General features: G+C 43.5%; 1 protein-coding gene and 1 long non-coding RNA gene across 2 annotated transcripts in view; one reads left to right on the top strand and one right to left on the bottom strand.

Moving 5' to 3' along the window:
* The window catches only part of LOC104577994 (netrin-4), a 166,708-nt gene extending 161,240 nt beyond the window's left edge, over positions 1-5,468 (bottom strand). The window contains exon 1 of the mRNA XM_088528226.1: positions 5,444-5,468. The gene's annotated coding sequence lies outside the window, so the exon portion shown is untranslated. The remainder of the gene's footprint in view (positions 1-5,443) is intronic.
* On the top strand, positions 89-16,559 carry LOC148594022 (uncharacterized). Its single transcript, XR_015913579.1, has 2 exons — positions 89-435; positions 16,142-16,559. It is a non-coding gene; the product is annotated as an uncharacterized LOC148594022 (long non-coding RNA).
* The last annotated feature ends 3,262 nt before the right edge of the window (positions 16,560-19,821 follow it).

The raw sequence follows: 19,821 nt of genomic DNA, 5'->3' as shown, positions 1-19,821 counted from the left end.
CCCCTTGAAATTTTTGGCTGAAAAAACATCATAATTTTAGACATGGCTGGAAGAAATTCAAGAGGCAATAGTTGCAACATCATTGTTTCTTTCTTTCCTTTTTTTAAGTATCTATATAATTAAAAACAAATGACAACAAAAGACAAATGAAATCACCTCTCCACCTAACTTCTTCCACAGGCACGCGCGCTCGCACACACAGAGTCCTGGTGAGCTATGAGCCTGGAAGCTGTTCAAGTCCTGCAGTGATCCAATTCTCTTGTGAAGAAGGAGGAAGGAAAGCAGCCAACTTCATGCATCAAGTGGAACAATAATCCTGAACTACGAGGAACAACTTCCAAGTCTTCAGATGGTGAATTATTTATCTGCTGACATAGAACAATACGCACTTTGTAGTCGATGTACAAGATTCCCCAGTGTGTGTCGCATTAGAAAGTAAGGGAGTGTGGAGTTATATAATTATCTTTCTGTTTTTTTCTTTTTTCTTTCTTTCCTTTTTTTTTTTTTTCTTCAATGGAGGAAACACCCGCTCCCTCCACAGCTTTAAAATCTGTAATTAGCCCTAAGGGAATCCAAATGTCTCCAGCAGCTCCATTTAAGGTGTTTGATTATTATGTTACAGGGGCCAAAGGATGGTTTTGGCAAAATTTGTAGGAGTCAAAGCCTTGGGATCATCTGTCAATCCTCAGGATGTGTCCAGCAGAGCATCCCAAAGGACCCCAATCAGTATGCTAGGGTTTCTTTTAAGTTCCTTCCTCTTTTTCCCCTCCTTCTCCTGTGTTTTATTATTTTTCTGGCTTTTTGTTTTGACTGCAAGCTCTCACTACAGGGCTCTAGACTCCATCTCTGCTTGTTAAACACCTTTTCCACCGCTGCTGATGGGAGGAGAATAGAAACATGGTTCACTTCTCATCAGGCAAGAGCCACCTTGGAAAGCGAGGTTTGTCTTGGGGCTGCTGAGCCTTGACTTTGTGGCTGAGGGGATCTTCTGCTGTGATTTCTTTGTCTAAAATCTTGTGTCTTGTTTGAAAAGGCTTGGACTTGTTTTATCCGAGAACCACCTGAGCTGTCATAACTCTTCAATGGCATTGTTTAAAAAAAAAAAAAAAGTAATTAGCTTCTATAATTAGCAGTTATCTAGAATGAAAAGACTTTATCTTATTACCGAATCTTTGAGCTAGTTTTTAATTCCAGTAACCTCTCCTGGAGGTCTGGTTTCTGTAGACCAGCTGAGCCATTGCCTGTGACTAGCAACCTGGTGGTGTGTTCTCCAGCATCCCTGTCGCTGCTTGAATCATCAGAAACAGAGCTAGTACTACCCCTTTTCTAAAAGGACCCCTGTGTATTTACTCTAGAGGATGTAATTCCATCTTATGAGCCATAAAAAAGAATTAAATCAGATGTTTAGAAGTGTTACACACACCTATGACCTGATGGGAGTGAGTGCAAGTAACAGGTAGACAGGCATCCTTTCCTTGCCATCAGACCAGCCATGTCACTGCCCTCTGTGCTGGCTTTTTCAACAGAGAGGCCCAGGGCTCAGGAGTGGATTTTCCTGCAGCTGGTCACACAGGTCAGGGCCAGGGCACATTGCGTTGCCGTTGCCTGTTTGGGAGATCAATAGAGGACTTCAGTCTCTGCCATTTCAGCACCTTTCATCAGAACTATGCTCACTTGCGTTCAATGTGTGAACCAATTTCATGTGCAGTTATAGTAAAAAGCATCTCAAGATTACAATTGGAGATAAGGGGGCAGGGAGTGTTTTGCCCCGGTTATTTGCACATAGTGGTTCCTGTCTAGATGCACTGCCTCTGCTCACAGAAACTTTTGGTGGCTTTTGGTGTATATCCCTCAAAGAAAAGCATGAAAAAAAATACAGGGTTGAGGGAATGAAAGGAAGATCAGGGATGTGATGGTTCCATCTCAGATTCTGCCATGAAATAACTTCACACATCCTGTTTCAGAGAGCTCAGTGGGAAACATGAGACATCTTTTTACTGCAATATTGTGGACGGGATGCCAAAAATAAACCATTTCTTGTGTGCCTGAGAAAGCCACTGTCAGTTCTTGCAGTGTCTTCCAGAGCGGGAGAAAGCTGTGTGGAAGTGCAAGAAAATGCTTATTTCTTCCTGAGCTAAAGAAAGAACCAGTCCTTACTTTACCGGTGGTCTGGGGATTTTCTGGTGAAGAGTTGGTGAGAGCTTGCTGTATTAAAGGAGATGGGAGACCATCTCTACTTAGACTGCTCAGGCTAAATATCAATGAAGCTGATGACTGCATCTGTTCTCTTAGGCTCAGTTGTTGTTTTTGCAAAAGAGCATTGATTGCTGTAAATGCTGATTAGCACTTTTTTGATAAAGGTACTATAAACCACAGTTTTATCTCGTGTTATCAGCTCCAGCAAAGGGAGAAAACACAGACGTGAACCTTTGCAATCTTTTCTGCGTTCAGTGAGCCAGGTCAGCACAATAACAATGCTCACATATATCTCCTTAAAGGGTCTTTGTTTCCATTTCTGGGGATCGCAAACACATGCAGAGCTCTCTGCAAACATCTAATCGCTAACCATAATGTGCCTGAATGGCTGAACTCTTTCCAGCCTTCATCACCTTCCCTGTCCTGGGCAGGGATTGCCAAAGTTGCTCTTTGCCTTCGCTTTCTCTGTGCTTACACAATTTTCCTGTTAAGCACGTTGCAGAACAGCCTGGTGACTGATGAAATATCTTGCAGAGATGACAGGACACACTGTAGATTTTCACACTGCAGTTTCACAGCAAAAAGCTGCCCATTGCAATGGACTCTGATTGCCAGAAAGCTTCAGACTTCTTTATCACTATATTAATGCTAAAGGCAATGCCATGATCTGGTGTTCTGAGAAAGAAACAGCTCCTCTGACCTTGTACTGAATTCTGATCTGGATTCAGAACTGATGATCACTCACACCCTAGAATTTGCTGTCTTAAGACCTTTTCATCTGATAATTTGGGGATCCCAGCAATGCCAAAGCATTTTGCAGTATATATTCAGTGTAACCAGCATGCATTAGGGGTAGAGGTAATGTGAGGGTACTTGGCTTGTTTGCACCACTAAAGTTCTCTACTGCCCCTTTAGATCTGCATATGCCCAGGTCTAATAATACAACCCGTGGTGTTTCGGTGCTCGTGTTGGCTTTGTGCTGGTGGAAATGGCTCTGTTTGGTGTCAGCAGCAGGGGTAGGTGTGGGAGCTCAGCTGAATGTTTGCTTGGCAGCGCTCTGCACTTGTGCTGCTTCCTCTGCCCTGCCATCACCTGGGCCTCGACCCTGAGGAGCAGAGATGAGCCCTGCGTCTCCAAGGGAGCTGCCTCAGGAAGCAGCATTTGCAGGAAGGGCTGAGGTGCTCCTCTATTGATCCAGTATGATCTATTTGGATGCAGAAAAAGTGGGTACAGGAATGGTCAAACCTTTATTATCTGATGAGCTGCTGTCAGTGCTGTTCTTGGACACCATTTTGTAAACATTTCTTCAGGAGAGGTTTGTTCTTCCCCCAGCTGCAGGTTACAGCATGTTGTGAGATCAGTTTGCAAGAGTTTTGTACTCAGTAAAAGAGGCATGATGGTTTTCTAATTTGGCTCAGGTGCTTGGTCCAAACATTTTTGAAGATATATTGTTCTAGATTCATTTAAAATGTGGTTAAACTGTTGGGCAATGAAGTAGTTGATTGCTTGCTGCAGTATAACTCTCTATGTTCAGAACAACACAGGTGACTGCTCTGTAAGCACCCAAAGTTGTGTTTTTTACATTCAAGTGCTACAGATATGTTAGCACCCAGCTCCTTAAGGACTGGAGAGCCTGAAGGAGGAAAGATTTTCACTTTGCTTTGCGGTTTCTCCTTTATCTCTTTCCAATAATATCAGTCCCTTCCTGATGTCCTTGCTGAAGCTTTGTCTGCGTTAAATAATGCTCCAGATGGAGCAAGGCAGCCTTGCTCAAGGAGTGAGCAATGCCTCCTTCCTTTGTGTAGAAATGGGCCACCAAAAGCAGTGTCCTCTCCTGCAGCCATGAATGTCCTCTGGAGAGCAGTGTGCTGATCTCAGCAGACCTTGCACCTCCGCCAGGATCCATAGGATCCCCCAGGATCCTGTGCATTGAGTAGATTTGTCCTGGGTGCCGTGACAAGGCCAGACATTGTCAATCTGGATAGCTTCACTTCTATGAACTTGGAGGTGAATGTGTGGCCTCCTAGGCTGAGGCCTGGTAGGAACTGACATAAGAATAAGCAAGCTTGTGTCTCTGCTGCCCTGAGCTTTGGAAAACTCTCCCTTTAGTTGTCATTGGTGTGCATTGATGGCAGTCCTCTCCTCCTGAGAAAGACACAGCTCTCAGTCTGCTGACAAGGCTCACTGAGCTGGAAACTTGACCCTCTGTAACTCTTTTTGGACCCTGTATCTGCTTAGCAAGTCTTTCACTTTAACCAGTGCGTTCATGTGGCACATTTTTTTTAATCCTTCACCATTTCTGAAGAACACTCATTTAAAGTGAAGCTCTGGCCTCAGAGGAGTCATCACTCCACCTTCCATGTCCCCAACAAGGACATCGAGTGAGCCAAGAGGAGAGCGCTCGTGTGTGTCCAGTGCAAGATAAGCAAGGGGCCTGCGAGGAGGAAGTCAGGGCACCAAAGTCTGCATTAAGGTGATGCTGCGAAGTCTGGCCACAGTGGGTTACCTGTCCCATGAACACGGTCTCTCCTCACTCCTCGTAGTGATAGAGCCACAAGGAGCTGAGCACCTCTGTGAGACAGCACAACGCACGAGTAAACAGTGACAGACTTTAGCTCCAAACATGTCTTGGTTGGTTGCTCCTGTTTTCTTGTCTGGGGAGCAGTTCAGCTAAGGGAAAGGTGATTGAACCGTTACCAAAGGGGAAAAAACACCTATTAAAAGTCTGAACATTGAAATACTGGAAACAGATCCCCTGTATGAGAGTGGCTGTTTGCCTTGGCCACTGACCTATCCTCACCAATCTTCTCTTATTTTTTTGCTGCTTACAAAACTGTGTTTGAGAGCTCCAGAATGGTCCCTGACATGGAGGGGAGCAGGGCTGGAAAGGTGTCCTCATCTGTACCAGTCAACAGGGTTGCTGGGAGAGGTGGTGACAACAACAGGACACTTGAGTTGGAGATTAAGGAAGGAAAAGGAATAGGACACTCACTTCGGGTGACAAAAGTTAGAGTGTTAAAAGTAAAAGGCTTAGACTGAGTGATGGAAACTGTATGTTTAAATGTCAGAATTTATTTCCTAACAGTGTTTTCTGTCAAGTTGTTGGATAATCCCACAGGGAAGTGGTGAAAATCTCATACGCAGAGACATTTCTCAAATTAGGTTTGGATGAAGGTAGCAGAGAATAGATTCCTGGAAAAAAAAAAAAGAAAAGGAGAGAGAGAGAGAGAGAGAGAAAGAAAGAAAGAAAGAAAAAAAAAAAAAAAAAAAAAAAAAAAAAAAAAAAACCTCAGAACCAGATAATCTAGGAGTCTTTTCCCATCTCGAAAGTCTGATTTATGCTATAAGCACTGCCAGACCCTGCAAGTTAATCTGTTGTGTTAAAAGTGACTCAAACACTATTGCTTATCTTTTTATACCCCTCATGATGTTAAACATTTGGTTTGTCAGGAAAAGTTGGAGTTCCAGGACACATTTTACTGTGAATGGGTTTTGTGAACTATAATTAAGAGGCAATAAATCCATATAAGTGGGAACCCTCTCAGCTCTTGTGCTGGATAATAGGAAAGGATATGAACTGATTATTTTTTGGAAAGTTATGTTTTTGTGTGAACTTTGAAGGAATAAAAAAGCAAATGATGCTTTTGAAGGTCCAGCTAGGGCAGAGGCCACAAAATCGTTCTTTACATTACATTTCATTACATTAACTGTAAAAAAAAAAAATGTATTTGTGCAGCTCTTTCTTGGATGGAAGTTAGCAAAGTGACAGCTGGTTTAAGTTATGCAAGCAGATGCAATAGCAGAGCAATTACAATTTGATCATGGGCCCATGTGAGACAAGGGCATCATTTGCAGTCCAGTCTTAAGTGCTTGCTTTGGGCAGGATTACACTTGCAGGTGAGAAACCTTGCACTCACCACAGCCATCTGAGGAAGCTGCTGGGTGTAATTCTTTTCCCATTGCATTATTTTCCATTAAAACTCTGGCCCATCTCTGTAGGATTTTGTAGTGGATATAGGTCCTTGGAAATGACCAACTGAACTGTGGTCCTTTGGCTTTATTGTAGTGTTTTTCTTGCTTTCAGTGGGATAAATGATGGGAGACCTCTGTGGCTAGCTGTAACTGGGCGATTTCCTACCACTGTTTCGGAGGTGATTGTAGATATTTCCTTCATGTTCCCTGAGGAATTTGCTACCAAGCAACACTTTAATTGTTATCAATGGTAATAGGTTTATTACAGAGCTCAAGAGTTTCACATTACTGCAGAGATATTGAAAAAGGCAATTCTTTGTCCAAGAGTTTAAAGTCTCAACTAAAATATGGATTTTTCAGTGGCAGTTTTAGCCACTGATCACCACAGTACCAATGCCCAGACACACGTACTGCCCACTGAAGACCATGGCACTTGGGTTGTTGGCGGCACCATGGGTCAAATTAAACCCCTATGGTTCATGTTTCTTTATCCAATGTCAAGATGATGGTAATATCATCGCCTATAAGAGATGGTGATGCCATCATGGTCTCTAGACGAGTTCAGCAAAGATCTAATAACTGATATTATATATATATGAAAAAAATTTCAAATCCTGGACCCAAACATGGGTGCTATACGTCTGTATTTATATATGTGTATGCACAAGTGGAGACTGTGAAGGGAGCTAATTTAAAAACTCCCAGTTGGCCAAGCTCAGCATTATCTTAATGTTATAATTCATAGGGATGCACTGGAACAAACAGCTAGCATAGCTGAGAAGACTAAATGTGAAGTCATCAGAGGAAGCATGCACACTCATGCATTTAAGGAATCATGCAAAAATGCAATCTGCAACATCTTATCAACAAGCACATCTTCTGTGAGGGAGTTGCTGCCCTCTGCCCTTCTCCCATTCAGCTCAGAGCCTCTTTGCTCTACCTGGCTGAGTTGAGAGGAAGCTCCTCTCCAGAGTCAGAATCTGGCTCTAGGGCTGACCCTGTAAATAGCAGCTTTGGCCCATATGAGGCTGAGTCTTCTCGCCTTCTCACTCTGTTTAATGTCATTGACAACTGTGTGTAGGAGGATTGTTCCTGGCATGGACAAGAGTACTCTGAAGTGTCACTCTGCTGACTGAAACATGTGGAAAAACAGTGTCAGGCCCTGCCCTCTCCCTCCCTTTGCTGCCTTCCCCTCAGAGAAGTTTGCCAGGATGGCTAGTGAGACCCCCCCCTTTAACCCTTTACAAAGGGGAGAGTGGGAAACTTCAGAAAACAGTCACTATTCTGTGTCTTTTTGTAAAAGACTCAGACTGCTCCCCTGTCAACATCAGGGTGACTGTAATCCCACCCCAAAGTTCTTGGACTTGGTTCTTCCATGCCTCCAAGATGTCAAATGATGCTGGAGATTGTCATGTGGGGCAAGAAAAGGGTCAGGGCACCTAGTTGTTGGAGAAAAAGATATGGGCTTTGAACCTTTGAGGTTGAGCACTGATCCTGACAACTGGTTGTTAAAAATCACAGCTGGGTCCTGAATCAGCCAGGTTCCCTCCTGCCTGGAGCCGGCTCCTGTCCTGGGGGACATGCTGTCTGCATCTGGCTTTGTAAATGTCTCTTTCCTCTGCCTCTCTCATTTAGACTCTGAAATGGTGTCCTCGTGACACAGGAAATGATATGGGAATCATGGCCTCCTTCACAGAGTTGGTTGATGTTACCTCAGCAGCTCTGTTCCTTTCAGTCTTGTCTTCATCCCCTGCCTCAGCTCCAAGCGTTCTCTTACACTGTTTCCTCCATTTCTTCTACAAGCAAAACGGGGCAGGTGTTCAGTCTCTCTTTCCCTGCTTTATCGTTTTAAATCCTCCCCTTATCACAAATGCTTCCTCTTCTGGTGTCCTCACAAAGGATGTGCGAGCTACTGTCCTGAGCCAAGGGGATGGTGTCTTCCTTATCTGCTGGTAGTAACTTCTGCACAACCCAGGCCTGTTCCAAGAGGGGTCTCGAAGCTGAGAACACTCAGAAGTGAATATACAGAAGTTCTATTACAGATACTAGACCAATCTTTATCTTGTAGCCTTTGATCACAGAGTTTTTTTTCCTTGGCTACCTGCTTTTTCATTGCAATTCCTGCTGGGTCTTTCCCAACACTGCCCTTTTTGTCAGTCTCTCTATTTTTCTGATGGAACAGTAGATCTCTGGATAAGCAGTATCAAATACTAATTTGAATATTGAGCAATTAGATGATAGAAAGCTGCTCAGAAGCCAATGAAATGGTCTGTGGTGCTCGTACAGTTATCACAGTGTCTTGGTGCTCTGTTTCCTTTTGCTTTATTAACCCTGGCCCTGTGGGCATTGAGCAATGATCCAAATGATATCTGTGTGGCACCTAGAGTCCAATCGGCTGGCCAGGCCTACATAGAAAGGCAACAGGTCAGATTTCCAAAGCTCAGTACTTACAGTTGTGCAGGCATATGTTTACAATGTTATAAACCAACTTTTGGTTGCAACCATCCACTGTGTGAGCATGATTGTTTAGCCAAGAAATGGGCATGGACTCGCATTAACTTGATTAAGGACATTTTGCCTCTGTACAGTGGCCTCAGCTACAGCACAAGTACTCTGCCTCCTCCCTACCATCTTAAATCTGTGATTATTTTTTAATAGTTCATAAAATGACCCAGTGACAGTTATTTTGCTTCCTTCAAGTAAGATATAGGGGATTTTTTTTGTCCCAGTGAGCAGGGCATATTCCAAAGAGGGGTTTAGAGAATGATATGGAAAAGAGCTGTCTGACGCAGAACAACATATATTCTCATTTAGAAGAGCTTATTTCAGTATCAGTATGCAATGGCTTTTTTTATACATCTGGTGGTGTCTTTAGAGCTTTGTTGGCTACGTGACAGCAACATATGAACGATATGTTACTCATCAAAAGCTACCTGGCACGACTACCCCAAAGAAAGAAGAGAGCAGAGAATAAATATGGCACAGAGGGAAGTGACGACAGCAGCCACATTTTAAATAGGCTAATCTTTGTTTAAATGACTTTTTGATGAAGGAGGATTAAACAATGTTCTGAAAATGGTATGGTGTGACTAATGAGAGATTTCACAGTTGTTTGCGATAGGAGAGGAAGTAGAGATACAAACCATCTTGCATCCACAAATTGGTGGACTGTTAGGAGAAAAAAAGTTGATTGGCAAAGGATACCAGTGTTAGCTGTTTTTATTAATCTTCCTGTGAGATGATTTAGCCTCTTCAAACTCTCTCTGGACAATCCAGAGATGGAAACATGGGTTCAGAAGTGTCTTGTAGCATCTCCAGGCTGTGCCTGCATGAACAAGTGACCTGAGATAAGTCAGAGCTGGCTTCTAGCTTGTTTGTCACTGCCCAGGAACTGCTGCCCAGCTGGTCGCTTCCACACTGTGGAGGGCAGGATGCAGCCTCCCAGGCTTCCATGGCCAAGGAAGCACATGGACATTTATTTAAGGGTGGGAGCAACATACTGGGCAGTTCCTTGCAGATGGCACAAGTGTGGTGAGTTGTTGGTGTAGCTGTACTCAAGCAGGAGGGAATGGCAGGAATGTCACAGTCCCATTGATCTGCTGATTTGGTGGGGAGGAAGCTGAAGCTTTCATTTAAGCAACGAGCATTAATACCATGTTGCAACATGGTGCATTTCCTTAGGATTTTTCTAGTACTTCATTAATGTTCAAATATCTGGTCTCTTGCTATGGGTACTGGCAGTATTAGCAATATATTGTAATAACAATACATCCTACTTTGCAGAAAGTAATACATCAATAAGCAAATGACTTAATATGTGCTTGGTTCAGGGCTAGAACAAAATGAGTCTCCAGCACCTCTCTAACTGAGAAATTATACTACAATAGTTGCTGAGTGAGGTTTCTGCTTTCCAAAAGTTTCAATATTTCAGCCACTCCATTGTGTTGGTCTTGGTGCTTTCTTGGCTAAACTATCTGTAACAAAAGGATCAAGGAATCATCCTGTGATTAGCTCAGGACAGAGGCTCCTTATGTGGTGCATAAAAAAGGTTTGAGTAGTATAAGGTCCTTTACTACTGTTTTGTTATGAGACATTATTTAGCTAAATATCATGACCAAAACTGGATAATGAGGTGGCTCTCCAGCTCAACCAGAAGCATGTAGCCTGGTTCAGTGGGATAAAGCAGAATTTGCAGCGAGGTCCCTTCCATACTCCATAAAACTGTGCTCACAGCCCTTTGTGCAGTGCTGTTAAATCATAGTCATGTTGGTATCTCAGGACCTTGGAGACACCATAGCATTAGGGACACAGCAAAGTGTCCCAGTGCTGCAGGGACCACCCAAACTGCCTTTTCTTTCTGATATATATTTTGATTGTTGATTCCAGTGGCCCTGGACACAGGAAAATATCAACATTAAGAAAATTTCTGCAAGGGAGGGAAGACATCCCTATGAACTTTACAGTTCAATTGCTATATTCCAAGCATTATCCAAAATCTAATGGATCAATGGGAATCCTTCCAGTAACTTCAAGAGGCTTTTTATATGCTTTATTAATGGCTTAGTTGCTAGAGCTGTGCATGCTCCTTTGACACCACCACTGGGGGCCATGCCTTTGAAAAGAAGCTAAGCAAACAGGGCTCCTTGATCAACAGTCTGCAAATTGCAACAGATTTACCCATGAGGGAAAAAAAATGATAGAAAATGTTTGTCTCCAATTGTTTAAAAGTTTTCTATTGTTAGCAGAGTGAGGAAAAAAAACATATTTGAACCCTGCCTATGGACAGGTTCCAGCTGTATTAGGGTTGAGGCTAACTTTCTGATAAAAGGTAAACGTTTAATATTAAGACCAAAAATGTTTTGGGATTAAGAGGCTCTTCGGTGTTATGTGAGAGTTTGGCAGAGAGTTGCAGGCTGAGTTTGACTCAGGAGGAGGAGGCTGCCCCAGGGTAAAGGTTCAGGCCTCCTCTGTGTTCACCTTTTTCTCTTTGGGAAGGGTCTTAGTGCTGTGGAGCAATGCTGGATCCTGTGTTTGGTGGGAGTGAGAACAACATAAAATTGCAGATTGCATGTTCACGTAACGTCTACTTAACATATTTGGAGAGTGCATTTAAAAGCTCCCTGTGCGGTGGCATCTCACCGGTAGTTGTCCTGATGCATTTCAGCTCTTCCTTCTGATGCAGGATGGTTATTCCAAACTCCCTGTCTAACTTCAGACGTATCAGATGAGAGAGCTCAGAAACATTAGATCTATTAGCCCAAAATGTGCTGCTTGAGTGCCTGGGTCCCTAACATCCCCTGCTTTCCAACCACCCTTTTTCCGTCATGATCATATAGGAATCTGACCGAGTCCCTGCAGTTCTTGAAACTCTGGGATGTTTTTTTCTCTAAATTTCCATTTGAAAATCCAGGAGAATTTTCTCATTTCATATCTCTTTTAGAAGTATCTTTTTTTTCTCCCTTTGACTGACCAGTTCAGCTGCTACCTCTGATTTTCCAAGTTTGTTTTTTTTCTCCCAGTGTTTTTTGAGGAATCTGTTCCATCTTTCTCTTAACCATACTACTCATTTGTCCAAAAAAATCCTCCCTTTGCTCTCCAGCATCTCTCTCATGCTTCATTCCCTCTGGCCACAAAGTTAGCTCTGTTCCTGAAAAGCCAGACAGAATTTTAATAAACAGCCAGGCAAGAGTGGCTGGTTTTGTGTGGCAACTTGTGGGTGCTCATGTGCCTTTTGCACTCACAAAGTCCTGTAGTCACTGCCTTCTGCCATAAAATAGCTGGGCTTGAAGCCACAGAGCTGCAGACATAAAGAAAGGACTGTGGTCAAAGCAGGAGTGAAAGTGCAGGGCTTGTCCTGGAGAACCTTGATTTGCTGCTGACAACTTTCTCTGAGCAGCATTTAGCGATGCAGGATAAAAAATGATAGTATGTCTGCAAGTGCATATATATGTGTGCTTGTACACCCAGAGGCATGCACAGATATAAACAAACCACAAAGCACATTGCAATGCTTGAACACACTCCAGGGTGTCTGTGGACATCTTGTTCTTTCTCTCCTTCTGCCCTTGAGGTATCAGGTTTCCTTGTTTACGATCTGCCTCATTCAAATCTGGAATTCCTAAAGAGCAGCAAAACACTCTCATGTGACTGAGGACTTATTTCTAGGAAAAGCGGAAGAGGTTTGAGGAAAGGTCAGTCCTCACGTGCGCACTTGCTGCGGTCAAGAGGAGAGAGGATGGAGGAGATAAAGCTGGTGTGAAGTCTCTGATCTTTTGTCTCCCTGATGAAGCTGAGGCTGAGCTCTAAAGGAAAAATCCAGGAACTGATGCAATCTTTTTGCAGTCCGCATTTTTTTTTTCCTCTTTAATTCTTTATTCAGGTGGGACGCTTCACATATAAATGGGATTCATGCCTCCCGGGATATCATATTTTCCTTATCTTCTGAGTAGTTATTTTTGTGTGCACAGTCACAAGTGGTCATAACCCTCTGTGACGCCACTAACAATGCTGTGGGACATATCCAGGCTATGGGCCATGTAGGGGATTGGACATTAATATAGTAATAGAAAATAAATAGAGAGGAAAACACAAACCAGCCACCCCTTGGCTGTCCACTCCATTCATAGAGATAACCCTACAGCTCCTTCTGGTCGTGCAAGTGCAGAATGGATCTTGATTGCCTGGGATTATCTGGATGGATGGGATGGGATGCCTCATGCACCTGGCCTCCTTCCCCTTGTGATGGAGCCGTTTTGGCCTTCTCCAGCACTCTGCCTTTTCAGGTGCTGTGATCACCCTTCCTGGCACTCTCAAGGTGTTCCCAGTTGCGGGTGGGATCCAAGGATGATATGAAGGATGAGCAGGGCTGAAGCCTGGTGTTGATATGTCATGTTCAACAAGGAAGGAGGGGATGGAAGAGATTGTGTGAGGATGTGATGGAAAACATAACAGAAACCCCTAATTTCCTGGCCAGTGGAAGACTGGAGAACAGTGTTCATGGGGTTGGCTCTTGGTACAGGAAAGTGGGCAGCTGCCAACGGTGGCAGTCTGATGATGGGTGAGTGCCCTCACTGCCGCTGCTCTGCACGAAGGATGCGTGTGAGGGACCCTGACTGCTTCTGGTGTCTCCTAGAGGCTGCAGTCACTGTTTCCAGCCATGACTTTTCTAGCAGCAGCAGGAGAAATGAGTTGAGATTCCTTAGGCTCCTCATCTCTGCTCTGTGTTCTAGTCCTTCTCCAACTTAATTTCTCTGTACTAAGGGGCCAAATGCGATGCCTTTGCCCATTCTACTGACCATTGCCCTCCCCTGGTTCTGCTGGCTAAAAGCATGTTTTCCTTTATCCACCCCATTCTTGAGGTCTAGTCTGGCCTGGAAATCATTTTGTAATGTCAGATACCAGTCTCTCCTCAAATGATATCACAGCAGACTAGACCCACATGTGCTTTGGGTTAAAATTCTTACATGAACCCCTAGGTGATGAGAGATACTGAATCTTGTCCTAATGCCGCTGTGGTCAACAGCAGAAATTCCCACTGTCTAGATTTTTGCCCTGGAGCTGCAGGTTTTGCTGCTTTGAGATGTTGAGTTTCCTGGTCTGACTCCAGTAAGAGTATGTGCATGCATGGTTAAGTTTTAAATTGCAAGAATACTGCAAAGAGACTCACGTGCTTAAAGTCCTTCCCAGATCCAAGCTCAAACTCTCAGCCCTAGGCTGGAACCATACTCTGATGCTACTCTGTTAGTGCACATATCTGCTGTAAAATACATCTGCCTGGAGAGGTGCAGCAGGCCAAGGGCTTAAAGCATTCCCCAGGCATCCTCTGCTTCTGTAACCATCTCGCACAACTACACAGGCCACCCACACAAAGTCCCATTGCTCTGGCTGTCAGTATTGTAAGGGTCATCAGTGGAGCTGCAGGGGGAAAATCAGTGGTAGACGTGAAGTGCTATGCTCCCAAATACACCATATGAATATATGCTAAGGTTCAAGGCCCTGGTGTCAATCAGGCAGTGTGGAGATGTGCTTGGTTTCCTCCCAGAATGTCCTTGTCTGGTCCCTAGAGTCTTGGTTACTCTGACTCGAGTTGGATTTTGAAGAGAAAGTCTTGGACCAGAAGAACCCTACCGCAGAAGATGCCTGATGGATCCTATGCCAGGTCTTGAGTGAAAAAAAATGGACAGTGCAGTCTGATTGCTAAACAGGAGATGTTTCTGCTGCCAGAATGTGGTTCCAGGTCAGTTTGAATCAACAAATCTGATTTTTCCAGAGATCTTGTCTGAGCTGCTATCAGCTTGAATCCAAGTTGGTGGATCAATGGAAACTATGACGCTCTAGGGATTTGTTTTTCAGTGGCATTGATAAACCAGGGTTGCGAGATCCTCATCTCAAACTTGGAGTTTAGCTAACTGAAGGTTGTGAAATTTCCAAAGGCAACAAGGGGGGAAAAAGTAGAAACCCCATTCTCCCCTGTGTTGCAACTCTGAGTGCAATCAGTCGCAAACAATAATTCTCTCACTGGACACTAAGATTCCTTTTAGCTGGATCCATGGAAAGTCATTTCTAAATATATCATCTAGATGTCCAACCTGAGGATTGGAACAGAGAAATCTGCTTGCAGAAATGTTGCAAATGTAAAATTCTGGCACCACAGTCTCCAAATTCTGCCCTTAGCCAATACAGTTTGTCTCAAAATTGTGACCACATTGAGCAATTGTACAAGGGAAGAGAAGAACCGAACAACTCTGATGAGCATCTGTAAACTAAAAAACAGGTAGTAAAATCTACCAGGAATGGAAATGGTTGATTAAGGAAGCAATGTTATAATGAAGATATGTGCTGTGAAACAGCTCCCAGGAAATCATTGGTTCTTCAAAGCGTTCTTCCCCAGAATATAGCCCAGAACAAAATTAATCCAATCAAATCTAACCTAGTTCTAGTTACTATGAAATAGCCATAAAAACACCATGTTTTGTGTTCAAGGTTGGCATCTAAGACATTTTGACCTAAAATAAATGTTGACTCCCTGCAGAGTCACTGTTCACTTCCTGCAGAGAAAGACACTTGTTTCTGCACGGACAACATTCCTTACTCAAATTATCATTTCAGTGAATGGAAGTACGCTGCAAGAGAAAATCCTTCTTAATGATTGTTACAACTAAGAGAAGCCTTGTGAATACTTTTACTAGGATCACCAAACCAACAGCAGGAAAATGTCATGCTATGACAATTGTTAAGCCTCACCCCTTGTGAAATCACCATTCTAGGGGACGTTTTTTTCAACAAAAGCAAAACGTTGCACAGTCTCCGGCCTCAGCTTACCTCTAGTTTAATGGGCCTGGTTGCAGTGACTTCCCACATGCATGCAAGGAAGAGCCAAGAGAATCCTGCAACCTAATCTCTACGAGCAGATGAGGAAGAATAGGCCAAAGCCCTTCATATCTTTTATATTATTAAATAATATTGTATATGCAAGGGAGAAAGCACAGAGATTTTAATATTTCAGATAGTTTTCCATTTTTCCTTGATAATTTTTTTTAGTCATGAGATTTCTGTATTTGTAAGCAATGACATACTGATTTCAGTATATGAAGACTTATGCCAAGAGAAAGTGGTAGCAATTTCTGACTTGACATCCACATGAAAAAACTGTGGCTTTTTCACAATTCCATAAAAAAAGAGTCCTGAAGTGACTGACACTTTATTTGCTAGAGCTAGAGCCTGATCCCTTTGTGCTCAGTATACTGATTCGCACTGTAAAATCAAATGGGGTTACTCATATGGCAAGGTGCTACTCAGCATGAGTACAGGCATCTGAGCGTGATGCCTCTTTGGTGAAGTGCACTGAAGTCCTCCAAAGGGAGGCACAGTACAAGGGCAACGTGTTATTAGTTTCTTTGTCTCTTTATGACTCGTGTTCTACAAAGAGTGGTCACGTGCTGTTGTTTTGAATGTGTTCTTTTCTTTTTCCTAGATCTACCTTTGTGATGGCCACTCCCAAAGTAATCAACCCTGAGGAAATTCATGTCTGGACTTACGGAGCTCTGTTTTGGTTTCATATCCTTCCTAGAGCATGAAATCTTTCTTTCCACCTACGTTTTTTCCAAGGCCTTCCTAACATTAAGACCAGCAAATCAGTTCTACTTGCTTGGATGACAGCTATTCCATGTCCTCTGCACATGATCAATTACTTCTAGGATCCCCAGACCAGGTAGTCTGGAAGCAAAATGGTCATATTAGTGTGGAATTTGGACCAAGACACTAATGCCTGGCACTAAGCTTGATGATTGTCAAGTGGATATAATACCAAACTTATGTTAGGCTACTGTAGCTTGGCTGTGTCCAGACGACCTGAATACCTCTGTACTGCAATTACATTTTTTCATATTTCCCATTTTAGGTGGAAGAATGTCTTGTGATGGTCTTTTGCTTTTTTAGGGCTATCTCCATCGCTCTGCTGAGTTCAGCCTGATTTGTCTTCTCTCTTCCCTAATGAATGTTCATTAAATAATATTTCTGTCCCAGAAAGAGACCATTCCAAGTCCTACACATCAGTAACAGACTGTGCCCTGCACAGAAAAATCACAGCGTCAGGCAGAGAGGATGAGGAGCAGGGTGGTGAAAATGGCCACTTGATATTATGGACCTTGTGAAAGCTCTATATTCCTCCAGAGATGGAATTAACCTGCCTCCATGCCAAAGCACTGATGGCTGGCAGGGGGAGAAGCAGACCATGTTTGAAGACTCCACATTACGAAAAAAATATATAAAAGTAAAAATAGAGTGTTTCAAAACTTTATCCCAAAGGAAATACAAATTGACGTCTAACAAAAGGCTGATTTTCTTCCCCCGTAGAGAGGTGTCTGCCACTTACTCGAGCTGGCAAGGCAACGTCTCAAAGGGCAATTTAACCAAGTTGCATAAGGCCTTGGCTGGGTGGCTGTAAAAATACAAGGCCTCTTATCTGAATGCTGGCCACAGCTGTTGGAGATCTTGAAGGAATTATCTCTGTGCCTGTCAAACATCTGCTTTGTAAGCAAACACTGCAACACTGGCAGTATGTATGACCCAGTGCAGCTCATGGAACAGAGCCTGTAAATGGGAACTTTTTTTTCCCTGGCATCAGGAATCTCATATTTTATGAGTAACTTGAATGGATGGGCCTTGTTCCTGTATGTTATCTAGATCTGTACCTTGTCATAGAAAAGTAGTCACTGTGGTCCAAGAATTGATCTCAGTGTCTTTGGTAAGCTAGAAATCATTTACAACTCTCATGAACACTCTGAACTTGTGCCTTTTTGTGTATTTTTATACTACCACTAATCCCATAAAACCCCTTGTTAATTGTCCATTGCTGTGACTCTTTGCACGTAAGCATTTGGGTACGGATCTAGCCATCATACAGTGTGAACCTGCACGCTCCCAAATGTATGTGAATCTAGCCCAGCTATCACGTAAAATGATACTGATTTTGTGTTTTTGTTCCTTCAAAACTTTCCTTCTTTGTGCTTCTGTCATGAAACTTTGGCACTGAAGAAGGTGACAGTGACACAATGAATGAGTGAACAACCAGATGAATGAATGCTTAGGTAGATAGGAATGTCCTGGGGTCTCTCTTGTTTGTTTTTCTCGTGTCAGAGAGCTCTAGCTGCTCCTTCAGCATATTCCTGAGCTGTTTATCCATGTCCTTCTGAAAATATCTTAGTTCAAAATGACGCAGCTACACATTTTTTTTGTATGTATAATCAAATGTAAACAATTAAGATTGCCCAACTGATCTCTGTGCCAACAGGTAACTACAGGTCAAAGAACCTTTTCCTCAGTTAGCAGGTTGGATGACATTTCCTCCACACCCGTCAAATAAAGCCTTGTGGTATAACATCCAACAGAGCTTTCCTGTCAAAATCTCCACTTCTGTGGTAAGCTCTAAGGTCTAGGTTGTGAAGGGCCCCACTGGGCTCAGTGGAAAATCAATGTAGGTTATTAAGAGTTTAAGTAGAAAAGTGGGAATACGTCCCCTGCAGGCTTCATCCAAGATCTTCATGAGGCTACTGCCAGCACCGCGCGTGTCAGCTGGACAGGATAAAAGCAGTACCACCTTGCAAAGAAGACAATCCTACCAAGAGCTGCCAACAAATTTCCAATCCAGTTATGTTGGTGCAATTTTTATCTCATTACTCTTGATGAGACTGGGCAAGGGAGGTGTTGATATATAGAGGGATTGTGTTTATAGTTACGGCTTGACACAATAAAGCAGAGAGACTGGGTTTTGTTCCAAGCTTTGCCATAGATCTGGGTTGCATAACCTGTGCCTTGGGGGTTTTAATCTGTAAAGTAGTGTGCACAGTTACATTTAGCTGTGAAACTAAAATCGTTATTGCCTTTAAAGTGTTTCTAAGGAAGTTAACTGATGTATAAATAGCATCATTGCAATGCAGGTGGCTTGGGTACATTCAGGATAGGAGAGATCACCTTCAAGTGCCTGCTCAGAAGCTGCAGTGCAGATTCGCATAGTTTGGTTTGTGCTCATCATTCATGTAGACAGTTGGATTTACTTTAGCTAGTGCTGATGGTGATATCTGGATAAAAGGGTGTCTCACTGTCTGAATGAAATTTGAATCTTCAAAGGAGGAAGAGCAACAAGGAATAGAATTGGCCAAGGACTAGCTGTGAGATATGGGGCTTTTCAGCTCCCAGGTTCAAATCCAGTAAAGTTAATAGCAATCATCTGGCAGCCAGTTGGGAGCTTGCATGAATTGTATTGGTGAGTTTTACTATCAAGTTACAGGATAACTGCCTTCATTGGTGGTAAGGACAAGCTGGGAACAGTGAAGAAAACCAAATAAACCTTATCATCCCAGGATAGTGGTTTGGTGCTTTAAGGAGGTGGCATGTGTGAGAGAACTGAATTAGGACTTAGTCCCATTAGTCATGGAGATTTCTTTTGCCTTCATTGTCCAGGAAAAGATGAACGTGAATACAAGAGAGAGTTGGGGTGACCACTTGGCAGCATGGCCAGTGCAGCTGGCAGGACCTAAAAATGTTCAGTGACTCATGGATGTGCAGTGACATTATAAAACCTGCACCAACTGTGTGAGTCATGTGCACTGATCAATAAACAACATGCTGAAATAAATATCCATGGGGTATTTCCACAACTAGCACCCTGAGATCTTAGGGCACTGCCCTACACTCTTGGATGGATATCCTTAAAATATGGTGGATGACTATCTAGGCCACATGTTGTTTTCTCTGCTCGTTCTGGCCCTGTTTTTTCCAGTGATAACACTAATCTTGAGAGTCGTATGGTACTTATGGGCTCATCTGTGCCAAAAAAAAAGGTGCTTTGGAGAGTTTGCACAGGAGAAATGCTGGGAGAAAAGCATCTCACGGGGGAGGAGGCCATGGCTGAGGGGTCCCTGGCTTCTTCATGGCCTGGGTGAGCTCCAGAGGGGCCTGGGGCAGTCAGCTGAGTGCTTCCTAATGTGGCTGGGACACTGGGGCGGCGCGTGAAGCGTTCGTGGGCCTCAGGTGGGCCAAGCCTGGACGCTCGCACTGCATGGGCCCTGGTGAGACCTGCATCTGCCCTCTGTTGCAGGGGGCTTCCCAAAGGAAGGTATTTTGTCCCCAGAATCCTGGTCTGGAGCCCCTGCA

The sequence above is a fragment of the Tinamus guttatus genome, unplaced genomic scaffold, assembly GCF_059628265.1.
Source record: "Tinamus guttatus ecotype Peru unplaced genomic scaffold, ASM5962826v1 Tinamus_guttatus_pri_ptg000307l, whole genome shotgun sequence".
NCBI lineage: Eukaryota > Metazoa > Chordata > Aves > Tinamiformes > Tinamidae > Tinamus > Tinamus guttatus.
The sequence above is the reverse complement of the archived record's forward strand: the minus strand, read 5'-3'. Positions and strand labels throughout refer to the sequence as shown.